Raw genomic sequence first — 14,449 nt, 5'->3', positions numbered from 1 at the left:
GATAAATGATATTCTAGGACACTAAAAATACTTGGGGGTGTGATAATTGAAACTGTGAGCAATATCTGACAGATCAGGGAGAACTAGATTGGGAAAAAGGGAAGAGATTACTACAGTAATCAAAATAGACAAATGCTCCAGTTTTTTTTTTTTTTATAAAAGGGGAAAATTATATTTTACAAACTATTAGTTGGTGAGTTTGATTGTATTTAAAAATACTAGAACAGAAATTTAAAAAATGGTTTTTGAGTATGCAGAAAAAGGAAGAAGGGATCATTAGTCAATTTAATTAAATTTTATAAACATTTATTAAGTCTTTATTATATGCAAGGTAATCTGATAGGTCCTGCTGAGGAAAAATACCAGTTCAGCATGACCTGTTCTTAATAAACTTGTATAGCATTAGGAGAATAAATTTCTTATGGAAAGGTACTGATTGTTGGTTTTCTTTTTTGTCTTGTTACTCATATTTTGCATATTTTTGTATGTGTAGTATTCCCTAGGGCTTTTATTATTTTGAATGTTACATTTCTGCTCATGTAACCCAAGCTTAGTATGAATGAATTTATTTTATCATATGGCAAATGGTAAAATCAATCCAGTCTTGGGCTGTGTTAGTAGGAGTACAGTCTCTAGAATGAAGAAAGGATGGGGATGATTGCATTGTACTCTGTTCTGGAGTCTTGCTTATACATAAATGCACAAACAATATGCAATGGATACTAAGGATCATAATTTAAAAAGGCAAACATCACTTCAGGGGAATTACTGACTCTTACTAGAAAATACCCATGACTAGAAATAGGATGAGTAAAAAGCCCAGTGGGGTCTGGAATAGCATTATGAGAAGAGGGATTCATGTAAGTGTAAGGCAGCTCAGAGTCCGGAGGGTTTGGTGCTGGTCGCTCACGCGTATGTAAGAGGGCAGGAGGAAATGCCAAGTGCATAGAAAGTAAGGACTTGCCTTCTCTATTCTGCATGCCGGGTCAGAGCACATTTTGTGAATTTAAAACCTTAAATCGGTTGGCTGGACAGACACGCATTTTCAGCCCGGGCACAGAGAGACAGACTTCAGCTTGGTTCAATCAGGAGTCCTCCTCCTGGGATCTGACTGAAGATGGGGACTCGCAGCCCGGCCAGTGACTGAAGCACCTCCACCCACCGTCCAAAGGCTTGGAAACACTGGCCCCTGTCAGAGGGGAGCTAACACGGCCACCGGGGCCTTGGGACCAAGCCCAGCCCTGAGAGTTAGGGAGCATGGAGAGGGACAAAGGCAAAGCCAGGCCCAGGCTCACCCAGAGCTTCTCGAGGACACCACACATGGCTGGGGGCCCTGAAGCCCCGGCAGGGCCCACATATGCTCAGCGCGAGCTCCCGAGGGAGGTGCAGTCTTACTAACAGTGCGTGTACGTGGGGGCAAAGGGCTTACTGCTACTTAGTGCTATTGCATTAAATATCTTTGCTTTACATTTATCGTGTTTTCTGGCTGCTGTGTGTAAGTTAAACACCTCGGTGGGCACTCATGCACTATGGTTTTGTGGGATGTGGATTCTAAGAATAGTTGAACTAGAGTAGCTTTTCTGGGGATCTCCAGTAGAAAATGAGGCTGCTCCAGATGCTACATAAAGAAATCTAGATTGAGTTGTGAAGGGAGGAGGAAGGAAGCAAAATATAAAGAATTTAGGATCAATGTATAATAAAAACAGAATTATCTCTGACAACAGGTATTGACACCAGACAACCCAGAAAGAGGAAATCAATGAAGAGTTTGTGGAAAATCCCAGTCCTTACATACAAAAAAGTCCTTGCACTCACTTTTGTTCTGACTTTTCCCCTCTCTCCCTCCACCCCCTCCCCAGATGGCAAGCAGTCCTATACATGTTAAATATGTCACAGTATATCCTAGATACAATATATGTGTGCAGAATCCAACAGTTCTCTTGTTGCACAGGAACAAGGAGTAATGGGGACTACGGCTTGGGACAGTTAATATTAATGGAGGGCAGAGAGAATGCACTGATAGCCCTTACTTTCTTTTCTTTTTTCTTTCTTTCTTTTTTTTTGGTCAGGGACATTGGAGAAGACTAAACAAAAATGTCTAAACAGAAAGTGACATTCACCATAAGCAGTGAAATAATAAGAGCACCTACCTGCCCCTATGTGTTCATGTCACCAAGTTCAGATGAGCTTAGAAGGACTGGTAGATGTGATTGTTGAGGTACTGTCATTGAACTCTGAAAGATCATGTAGAATAGAAGTATCACTGGACTGGAGAAGGGCAAATGTCCTAATTATCAAAAGAAATAAATCTGTGTAAATTCTAGGTAAGACTTTCTTTCTTTCTTTCTTTCTTTTTTAGTTATAACTTTTTATTGACAGAACCCATGCCAGGGTAATTTTTTACAACATTATCCCTTGCACTCACTTCTGTTCCAACTTTTCCCCTCCCTCCCTTCACCTCCTCTCCCAGATGGCAAGCAGTCCTATACATATTAAATATGGCAAAATGTATCCTAGATACAGTATATGTTTGCAGAACCGAATAGTTCTCTTGTTGCACAGGAAGAATTGGGTTCAGAAGGTAAAAGTAACCTGGGAAGAAAAAAACAAAAATGCAAACAGTTTACACTCATTTCCCAATGTTCTTTCTTTGGGTGTAGCTGCTTCTGTCCATCCTTGATCAATTGAAACTGAGTTAGGTCTCTTTGTCGAAGAAATCCACTTCCATCAGAATGCATCCTCAAACAGTATCGTTGTTGAGGTATATAATGATCTCCTGGTTCTGCTCATTTCACTTAGCATCAGTTCATGTAAGTCTCTCCAAGACTCTCTGTATTCATCCTGCTGGTCATTTCTTACAGAACAATAATATTCCATAACATTCATATACCACAATTTACCCAACCATTTTCCAATTGTGGGCATCCATTCATTTTCCAGCTTCTAGCCACTACAAACAGGGCTGCCACAAACATTTTGGCAATACAGGTCCCTTTCCCTTCTTCAGTATCTCTCTTTTTTTTTTTTTTAAATAATTTTTTGATAGAACGCATGCCAGGGTAATTTTTTTTACAGCATTATCCCTTGCATTCATTTCTGTTCCGATTTTTCCCCTCCCTCCCTCCACCCCTTCCCCCAGATGGCAAGAGTCCTTTACATGTTGAATGGGTTGCAGTATATCCTAGATACAATATATGTGTGCAGAACCAAACAGTTTTCTTGTTGCACAGGGAGAATTGAATTCAGAAGGTATAAATAACCCGGGAGGAAAAACATAAATGCAAGCAGTTTATATTCATTTCCAGTGTTCTTTCTCTGGGTGTAGCTGCTTCTGTCCATCTTTGATCAATTAAGGCTCTCTTTATCAAAGAGGTCCACTTCCATCAGAATACATCCTCAAACAGTATCATTGTTGAGGTATCTAATGATCTCCTGGTTCTGCTCATTTCACTCAGCATCAGTTCATGCAAGTCTCGCCAGTCCTCTCTGTATTCATCCTGCTGGTCGTTCCTTACAGAACAATAATATTCCATAATGTTCATATACCACAATTTACTCAACCATTCTCCGATTGATGGACATCCTTTCATTTTCCAGCTTCTAGCCACTACAAACAGGGCTGCCACAAACATTTTGGCACATACAGGTCCCTTTCCCTTCTTTAGTATCTCTTTGGGATATAAGCCCAGTAGAAACACTGCTGGATCAAAGGGTATGCACAGCTTGATAACTTTTTGAGCATAGCTCCAAATTGCTCTCCAGAATGGCTGGATGTGTTCACAATTCCACCAACAATGTATCAGTGTCCCTGTTTTTCCACATCCCCTCCAACATTCCCCATTATCTTTCCCTGTCATTCTAGCCAATCTGACAGGTGTGTAGTGGTATCTCAGAGTTGTCTTAATTTGCATTTCTCTGATTAACCTTCTTCAGTATCTCTTTGGGATACTTTGGGATAACTTTTTGAGGATAGTTCCAAATTGCTCTCCAGAATGGCTGGATGAATAGGTAAGACTTTCTTTTTTTTTTTTTTCTTCTCTGTATTAAATTTGCTTTTATTTACCCTACTGATATGACATTAAATTTTCTTTTTTTTTCTTTTTTTTAAATTTTATTTTATTTAATAATAACTTTGTATTGACAGAATCCATGCCAGGGTAATTTTTTACAACATTATCCCTTGCACTTGCTTATGTTTTGTTTTTTCCCTTCCCTCCCTCCACCCCCCTCCCCCAAGATGGCAAGCAGTCCTATATATGTTAAATATGTTGCAGTATATCCTAGATATAATACATATTTGCAGAACCAAACAGTTCTCCTGTTGCACAGGGAGAATTGGATTCAGAAGGTAAAAATAACTTGGGAAGAAAATCAAAAATGCAAATAGTTCACATTCGTTTCCCAGTGTTCCTTCTTTGGGTGTAGCTGTTTCTGTCCATCATTTATCCATTGAAACTCAGTTAGGTCTCTTTGTCATAGAAATCCACTTCCATCAGAATACATCCTCATACAATATCGTTGTCGAAGTGTATAATGATCTCCTGGTTCTGCTCATCTCACTTAGCATCAGTCCATGTAGGTCTCTCCAAGCCTCTCTGTATTCATCCTGCTGGTCATTCCTTACAGAGCAATAATATTCCATAACATTCATATACCACAATTTACCCAGCCATTCTCCAATTGATGGGCATCCATTCATTTTCCAGCTTCTAGCCACTACAAACAGGGCTGCCACAAACATTTTGGCACATAAAGGTCCCTTTCCTTTCTTTAGTATCTCTTTGGGGTATAAGCCCAGTAGAAACACTGCTGGATCAAAGGGTATGCACAGTTTGATAACTTTTTGAGGATAGTTCCAAATTGCTCTCCAGAATGGCTGGATGTATTCTAGGTAAGACTTTCAATGGACTTTAATTCAAGGCAGAATTTGTTAAGAGAGGCATGATTAGTGAATAAGCAGAAAAAGAAGAGATGATCACAAAGAGGTAATATGTTATGCCAGAATGAATGGGACCATCTTTTTTCCCCCCTTATTTATTATATGTGTACATTTTTAACATATTTTCATATTGTCATGTTGGGAAAGAAAAATCAGAATAAAAAGGGAAAACCATGAGATAGAAAAAAATAAAACAAAAGAAAAAAAGATGAAAATCCTATGCTGCGATCCACATTCAGTCTCCATAGTTCTCTCTCTGGATGTGGATGGCATCAAAGTTTATTGGAATTGCCTTGGATCCCTGAATGAAGAGCTAAGTCTTATCTTAACTGATAATCACACACTGTTGTTATTGTTGTGTACAATATTACCCTGGTTCTGCTTACTTCACTCAATATCAGTTATGTAAGTTTTTCTAAGCTTTTATGAAATTAGCCTACTCATTATTTCTTATAAAATAATAATATTCGATTATATTCATATGCCATAATAACTTATTCAACCATTTCCCAGCTGATGGGCATTCATTCATTTTCCAATTCTTTGTCACCACAAAAAGAGCTGCAACAAACATTACTGCCGAGTGGGTCCTTTTCCCTCTTTTATGATTTCCTTGAGATACAAATCCAGTAGAAACACTGCTGGGTCAAAGAGTATATGCACAGTTTTATAGCTCTTTGGGCAGAGTTCCAAATTGCTCTCCAGAATGCTTGGATCATTTCACAACTCCACAAACAATGCATTAATGTCCCAGTTTTCCTACATCCCCTCCAACATTTATCTTTATCTTCTCCTGTCACTTTAGCCAATCTAAGAGGTGTGAAGTAGTACTTCAGAGTTGTCTTAATTTGCATCTAATCAATAGTGATTCAAAGCATTTTTGTAAAACTTTCTGTGTTCCCAATTTTTCTCCCTTCCAGGGTTATAACCTACGGGTTGTCCTCAACTCCTCACTCTCTATATCCAAACAGTTGCCAAGGTCTACACTCAACTGTCAAAGTGATTTTCCTAAAGCACAAGTCTGACCCTATTCAGTAATCTCCAATGACTTTCTATCATCTCCTGGGGCAAATATAAAATCGTTTTCTTGGGATTCAAAAGCTCCCCCCACTCCTTTTAAAAACAACTTGTATTCAACTTTACTCATATAAGAGACTTCTTGAAAATTAGAATGAACTAAGCAGAAGTTAACTCCTTAAGACAAAAAATAAAATAAAATGAAGTTAAAAGACTAAAAAAAAAAAACAACAAGAAAATGTAGAGTTTCTCAATAAAAAACAAATGATTTGGAAAATAGATCCAAGATAAATAATTTTAGAAATTATTGAAATATCTGAAAGACATCACCAAAAAGAGGGTCTGGAGGTCATATTTCAAGAAATCACGAAAGAAAAACTGCCTGGATTTCAACAAGGAAGGTCCTGTACCTGTACCTGTACCTCCTTGACAGTCTCAGGAAGAGATACCTGACTTCCATTCTAGAGAAGAGGATGCCCATCCCATAAAGTCTCTAATCTGGGTTTCTTGCTTTGGGGAAAGAATACTAATAGCATCCCTTCAACTTCTAGCATTTATCCCCTCACTTGAACTTCTTGACCCTGGGACCCTGTGGTCAAACCCCTTTGGACAATGAAAACCTACCAGCATTAATTCCTCAAAGATTATTAAACTTTCTCTCCCATCCTCCTCCCCAATCCAATGATTCTGAAATCCTTCAGGCATTTAAACCCTATTCCTCATCTCTTACTATCTGATCTCTTATTCCTACTCAACTTCCTCAATGTCCCTACCAACTCCCTCAGTTGTGCCCCCTCTGGAAAGCCTGCTCCATAGGCAACAAAATGGTTTTCACCTTTAAAAGTCTTTCCTTTCCATCTCCCCCTGATGACATAACCCTCTTGGCTTCCCTTACCAGACAGGTTACACTTTTACTCATTTTCCCAAATCACTGATTGAGTTGGGGAAGTTGGAATATTCCTTAGTTCCTCCCCACCCCCTTTTACTTCCAAGTTTTCCCTCTAACCCAGGAACCCCTCCTTGTTTGATGTACACTCAATTTGTTATCTTCTACCCATTCAAAATGCTGGTGGTTTTGTCTACCAACTTCCAGAACATTTGCTTTCTTTCTTTAATAAGTTCACTGCCTGGGGTAGCTAAGTGATGAAGTGGGTAGAGTACCAGTCCTGAAGTCAGGAGGACTTCAGTTCAAATCTGCCCTCAGACATTTAACCCTTTCTAGTTGTATTATCCTAGGCAAGTCACTTAATCCCAAATGCCTCAAAAGCTAAATTAAATATAAATGAATAAATGAATGAATGAATAAATTCACTGCCTGGCTCACAGTTTTTCTCTTTTATTCAACTCCTGCTCTTATTAGGGGACTTTAAACACTGATAGTGTCTCAAATGTCCTAACCTCAAGGTTCCTCAGATTATTCATTTCACATGACCTACTTCTCCCAATCTCAACCACACACACAGATTATTATACCCCTGATCTCGTTACACTCAAATATATCACTTCTCTCTTTGTATAACATGGATTATATTTACACATCTCTAATTAATTCACTATCCTCAGTAGCTTTTCCAATTTTTTTCATCTTTTCAAATGTTCTGTGGCTCCTCCCACAACTATACTGTACTAACAAACTTTGCCTCACTTTTTAATTAAAAAAAAATTGAGAACATGTGTCAAGAGCTCCATCTTCTTCCTTCTTCCTCATCACTCAAATATCCTTCACTCCATCTCACATAAAAAGGCAAACTCCTCTACCTACAGATATGATCCTCAACCATCATTTCTTCTTCAGCAAATTACTCCCTCTATAATCCCTCTCACTTCATCTTTTTTTTAATTAAGAGTTTTTCATTTTGAAAACATATGCATGGATAATTTTCAACATTCACCCTTGCAAAACCCTGTATTCCAAATCTTTTCCTTCTCTTTCCCTCCACCCCTCCCCCTAGATAGCAAGTAATCCAGTATATGTTAAATGTATGCAAATCTTCAACACATATTTCCACAAATATTATGCTGCATAAGAAAAATCAGATAAAAAAGGAAAAAAATTAGAAAGAAAACAAAATGTAAATAAACACCAACAAAAAAGGATGAAAATACTATGTTGTTATCCATACTCAGTTCCCACAGTCCTCTCTCTGGGTGTAGATGACTTTCTTCATCCTGAATCAGATCATTTTTGAAGAGAGCCATGTCCATCAGAATTGATCATCATATAATCTTCTTGTTGCCGTGTATAATGATCTTCTGGTTCTGCTCATTTCACTCAGCATCAGTTCATGTAGGGCTCTAAATTTAGGCCTCTTTGAAATCATCCTGCTGATCATTTCTTACAGAACAATAATATTCCATAATATTCATATACCACAATTTACTCAACCATTCTCCAATTGATGGACATCCACTTCGTTTCCAGTTTCTTGCCACTATGAAGAGGGCTGCCATAAACATTTGTGCACATGTGGGTCCCTTTCCCTTTTTTATGCTCTCTTTGGGATGTAAGCCCCAGTAGTAACACTGCTGGGTCAAAGGGCATGCACAGTTTGATAACTTTTTGAGCATAGTTCCAAATTGCTCTCCAGAATGGTTGGATCTGTTCACAGTTCCACCAACAATGCATCAGTGTCCCAGTTTTCCCACATCCCCTCCAACATTCATCCTTGTCTTTTCCTGTCATCTTAGCCAATCTGACAGGTGTGTAGTGGAATTTCAGAGTTGTCTTAATTTGCATTTCTCTGATCAATAGTGATTTAGAGCACCTTTTCATATGACTAGAAGTGGTTTTAATTTCTTCATCTGAAAATTGTTCATATCCTTTGACCATTTATCAATTAGAGAATAGTTTGAATTCTTATAATTTTGAGTCAGTTCTCTATATATTTTAGAAATGCCTTTCACTTATCTTTAATCTCTCCTGGTCCACTGAGTGCTTCCTGACTGCCTACAATTATATCCATGTCTAATCCTGAAAAATCCCTCACTTGTATGTTCCAATATTCACTAGTTATTGTTCCATTATATTTCTTCCCTTTTGTGGTTGAGCTACTTGAGAAGAATTTCTTTAATGGTTCCCTTTACTTTCTTTTCTCTTGCTCTCTTCTTAACTCTATCATTTGTTTTCTGATTTCATTGTTCAATGAATGAAATTCCTTGCTCCAAAGTCACTAGCAATCTCTTAATTGCTTTTTCTCAATTCTCATCCTTCTTGACCTCTCTGTAACCTTTGAGACTATCCATCATTCTCTTCTCCTTGAAGTCTCTTTCCAGTTTCTGTAACACTACTTTTCCCTAGTGTCCTACCTCCTTAATCATCTTTGCTCAGGCCTTTTGCAGGAGGCTTTCCCCCGTATCCTCCTTAATTCCAGGGATTCCTTATTATTTCCAATATATCTTGAATGTGGTTTATTTATAAAGTTATTTGCATACTGTCTCCTCCATTAAAATATGAGCTTCTTGAGAGTAGGAAGTTTCTTGTGTATGCAAGCTCTTAGCACAGTGCCTGGCATAACATAAGTGCTTAAAAAATATTTACTAACTTACTGACAGATCTATTGGAACCAAAGAAAACTGCAAAGAGAAAAAATCCATGGGTCACATCCTGAAAGAAAAGCCCAAATAAAAAACTCCAGGAATGTCAGCTAAGAACTCCTGGGTCAAAGAAAAAGTACTGCAAATAATCAAAAAAAGTTCAGATGCCAAGAAATTACAGCCAGGGTTACACAAGAATTATTAGCTAATACTATAAAGGTACAAAGCTAGTAATATAATGTTTCAATAGGCAAGAGATATGTGCTTATAATCAAAAATAATTTACCTGGAAAAACTGAGTATAAAACTATGACAGCAAGGGAAACAGAATGGGCATTTACTAGAATAGGGGATGTCCAAGAATTCTTGATGAAAAGATCAGAGCTAAGTAGAAAATCTGAAATGTTGGCATATAAGCAAATAATTAAAAGCACTATACAAAGACAAAGGGCTTACCTTCTGATGGATGAGATAAGTTAATACAAGCCTCTCTTCAAAACCCCTAATTCATCAAAGATCACAAAAGAAGTTGAATAAGACAAAGCTCTGGGTGTGGATTTGCGATGTTTTGGTGATCTTAAAAGAAAGGAAAAAAAGGAGAAACATTGAAGATTTACAAAGCAAGAAAGTAAACTAAGATAATCATCATCAGGCTAATTAACATTAAAACAAAAAACATTAGACGTTTGCTGAACTCTGATTAAAGCTAAAGATCCACATTAATATTATTAAACATGTCTCTTTTCTTGTGCTCATTTATATGGATGGTGGGTCAGTTGGTTTTGATGAATTCTTTTAACACCGAATGAACGTGACTGCCTAGGTCAGCCTGAGATTTCATTTCAATTTATTGTCTATGTTTTCTACTTAGTATTTCTTTCCCTGGCCTGGCATCGGAATACCAGATTCTGAATTGGCTTGTGTCCTCTAATTCCCAAAGATCATGACTGATTGATTCTCTTTAACCAAACATATGAACTTTCCTGTACAATTATCATAAGTTTTCAACCAACCCCAGCATTTTCGTCTCACAAATTAAAGACTTATTTGTTTCTAATTTATATTAAATTAAATTGATTAATTGTTTAGGAATTATTTATATCTAATTTATGACTTGAATTGATTCTGTAACTTAATCAAAGAGACATTCTTATTTGACAAAGGTAATCAGAATTCAGAACATCTTGTAACACCGAGATTTAGAAACCTCCTTCTAACAACTCCATGCTACCTGGTCATTTCTCTCAAATGGATCCCTAGCTCCATGATTGGGAAAAACTCATTGTAGTTAGCTGACCCCAGATACATACCTATACCTCACCCCAGCATCTTCTTGCCAGCCCCAATGTATATGTACTCACCCTTTTGCCATTGCTTCTAATTATGGTATATCAATCATTTATCATCTCCATCACTTCATCCTTCCTGATCAACACCCATCTATACAATCACACCACAATCTATATAATTTTTCCTTTTAGAATATATGATCCCTTAGGGCAAAAGCTAACTATCTTTTGCATTTGTACCTCTTGTTTTTAGTTCAGTTTCTGGCACATAGTAAATATACATTTTTCTCCCTGTCATTCATTTATTTACTGTGACAAGGGAAGACTATGGCAAGGATATTGAGAAATGTGTATGATGGAAAAAATAAAATTTTTAAAAATTGTGTTATACAATTAATAGGGCTAAATGCCAAGTTTTACACTTGTATTCAAAAAATCAGTTTCAAAAATACAAGCTATGAGATGCAAGACCAAACAGTAAATTTTTCTGATGACGATCTGAGTGTTATAGTGGACTGATAGCTGTTCAAATCAATACTGATAATAATGACAGTTTAAAAAAATGTAATCTTGGGTTACCTTGAGAGACATTAGGGAAGTCATAGTCAATAAATACTTTTTGAGCATCTAGAACATACTAGGCACTGTGTTAAGGTCTGGGGACCCAAAAAGAGGCAAAAGATTGTTCCTGTCTTTAAAGAATTCACAATCCAATGGGATCCCTGATCAGACATTAGGAATGTTGTGTTTGGTACTTGTAATGTCCAGGCTAGCTTTCTGGTGGTCCTCCTGATGGGCCTTGGTCTCAGCAGGGTAGTTACCATGAGGATGGTAAGGAATAGAGTTAACGTCTTTAGTGTCTCCTCCACACTCCGTCTCTTTCACAGTCTGTTCACTCTGACTGACTGCCCTTGTCCCCAGTTCTCTCAGACCTTAAATACCTTATTATAATTACATCATTACAGCATACTGAGTATATACCAACTAGAGTGATTATATCATATCATACTAGATATATGTGAACTAGAGAACCGTTAACATCACCATACTAAATATATATGTGAACTAGAGAACAATTATCTCATCAATTCCACTGAGTTAACACCTTTAAAAAAAATATTTATTTATTTATTTTTAAAATAACTTTTTATTGACAGAACCCATGCCAGGGTAATTTTTTACAACATTATCCCTTGCACTCACTTCTGTTCCGATTTTTCCCTCCTCTCCCTCCCTCCACCCCCTCCCCCAGATGGCAAGCAGTCCTTTACATGTTGAATAGGGAGTTAACACCTTTTTGTAAGTATCTTGTTTCAAATATACTTCTCCAGAGCTCTGGCCCTCTACAGGTACTTGATGCCATAATTTATAAGATATTGATAAGGTCCTCGGCATCAAAAGAGGGCATCCAGATTGCTGAATAGCCTCACTTTCTTCCCAAAGGAGAATCATTTGAAGAAACTAAAGTTTATTTATGCAGGAGAAGCAACTTAATAGACGATTCTGTCTTTGTTGCCAAATATTTTAAAAGCTGTATTGTAGAAAGATTTTGAGCTAGGTGTTTGACCCTTCAGGGCAGAACTAAGAAAATTGGTAAGTTGCCAAGAAGCAAATTTAGGTTTGATGTAAGAGAAAACAACAACCCTAACAATCAGAGTTGCTCTTATATAAAATGGATTGTCTCCAGGGTGTGGGTTCCCATCTCTTTTGAAGACCTTTAAGAAAAAGTGGGATGAATAATTTTTTTTGAGTATGTTGCAAAGAATATTCCTTTTCTGATAAGGCTTATTATACCAGACTGGGGACTTGGAGGTCTTTTTCAAGTCTGAAAATATGATTCTGAGATCCCAAAAGAGGGCAATAGAAGTGCTTTCCTTCATTTACTATTGTTTTCTGATAAGAAGCTTATCATTTTTAAGAATAATAACCATACTGATAATGAACCATCAATGGCTGGAGATGCGGCACTGAACACTCCAAGGAGCTGAAAGTTTTCACTGACAAAGGTATGTATACCTTCTCACACACAGGTAACAGACCTGAATTTCAGCTTCGACTCTGCTACTAAATTCCATAGGTAGCCTTAGAAACTTCTCTGCAAAAATAGAGGGAGAGGGCTGCAGTAGATGACCTTCAGCTCTGGGAAACTAAGTCACTGGATAAATAGCAAGGGAACAGTTTGACAAATTACATCTGCTCCCAATGTTCCCCTCTGTGCTTTCCTCTGAGCTGCTCTTGCTTTGCTAAGGCCCATCTAAGAAGCCCACCTTTCCTCCTTTTCGTTCCTCGAGGTCCTGCTTCAGGGCTCCCCTAGTGATAATAGACTTCATTAACTCATCACCGACCCTAGACCGACCCTGACCTTGTCTTTCGGGATCATCTGCTCAAAGTTCGGAGCTGAGTCCTCTCTGGAGGACCCTGATGGCAGCGGGAGATGGGGTGGAGGTCCCTGACTAAGGGATTCTGGAGCGGGGAATTCGGCTCCAGCTTGGGTCCCTCCGTAAAATACGTGTCCTGTCAGCTCGGTTTACCCTCGGCCGAAAGGGTGGAATCGCCGAGGTTGGGGGGAAGAGGGGATTGAGTTTCTTTCCTTCCTTGCCCTGGAGCTGGGCATTAACTAGCTGCCAACCTCAAGAAATCAGACCGAGCCCGTGGCAGGGGCCGTACGGGACTTCCAGCCCATGGCTCTGCAGGTGTAAGCCTGGAGGAACCTAGTTCGAATTATCCGTTACTTTGGTTCCTTTTGAATTTTATCCGTTCACCAGCTCGCTCCCAGGTGCAGAACTGCCTCTAATACAACCACCAAGGCTGGAGAACCATACCCGTCTCTATGCCCAACCTCAACCTCGCCCCGTCGGGTCTGTGCCGGTTCGGTCCAGTCTAATCCAACCTTCCCCATCCCTATTCTCATCTCCATCCCTACGGCATCGGGTCCAGTACTCCCAACCCCGCCCCGCCCCGCCCCGCCCGCTCCGCCCTCCACATCCCGATTAGATCGAGTCTTCTTCCCCATCCCATCCTCTCCCCGCCCCTCCCTGCCCCGCCCCTTGGTCACTTACTCAGCTCGGGGCTGTCCGCCCTGGTTTCCTAAGCTGCAGTTTCCCCTCCAGGCTCAGCTTCGGGAGCCGCTGGGCCTGTCAACGTTCTCGGGGCCCACCATTCTCGCCGGTCGCGTTCTCTTCTCAGAGCTCCCGGTCCGGCTTCCGGAGCTCTCCCTCCTGCTACCCCGTCCCGGGGTCTCAGGGATAGCTTCTGGGGAGGAAGAGCACGCGGAGGAATCAGAGGAGGAGGAGAGCCGGGGCTACCCTCAAGCTCCACTGCGGGCTGAGGGGGAAGCCAACGGCTTTTTCCCCTCGGGCTCCACAGAAAGGCCCGCTCGAGCCTTCGAGTGTCCGCGCCACCACCTCCTGCGTCGGCCCCCCCCCCCCTTTCCATGGCTTCCCGGTTTCAGTGGTGCAGCCCATAAGAGGGGCTTATTCAGGAGGGTCCCGAACTGTGACTGACTTGGGTATTTGAGAATTTTATTTCTAAATACAGCCTTGAATAATTTGGCCAGAAGAATCATAGGAACAGCCTTAGCACCTAGGTTTGAATTTGGGGTAGGGAAGCTTCATCCCACTTAGGGGCTTAGTTAAAATTTAATTATTTTGTCCCAATTCCCTCCCTTTTT

The 14,449-nt window shown here is 39.5% G+C and overlaps 1 long non-coding RNA gene across 2 annotated transcripts in view; it reads right to left on the bottom strand.

Annotated features, from left to right (window-relative positions):
• LOC127537892 (uncharacterized) overlaps positions 1 to 14,180 on the bottom strand; it is a 55,283-nt gene extending 41,103 nt beyond the window's left edge. The window contains exons 1-3 of one of the 2 annotated variants that reach the window (XR_007947637.1): positions 13,839 to 14,180; positions 9,947 to 10,066; positions 2,151 to 2,287 (exon numbers count right to left, since the gene is read on the bottom strand). This is a non-coding gene — a long non-coding RNA (uncharacterized LOC127537892). The remainder of the gene's footprint in view (positions 1 to 2,150; positions 2,288 to 9,946; positions 10,067 to 13,838) is intronic. The other variant, XR_007947636.1, reaches the window with a different exon arrangement.
• Positions 14,181 to 14,449: the final 269 nt, after the last annotated feature.

This window comes from Antechinus flavipes, chromosome 5, assembly GCF_016432865.1.
Source record: "Antechinus flavipes isolate AdamAnt ecotype Samford, QLD, Australia chromosome 5, AdamAnt_v2, whole genome shotgun sequence".
NCBI classification, from domain to species: Eukaryota; Metazoa; Chordata; class Mammalia; order Dasyuromorphia; family Dasyuridae; genus Antechinus; species Antechinus flavipes.
Note: the sequence above shows the minus strand (reverse complement) of the source record. Positions and strands in the feature narration are given on the sequence as shown.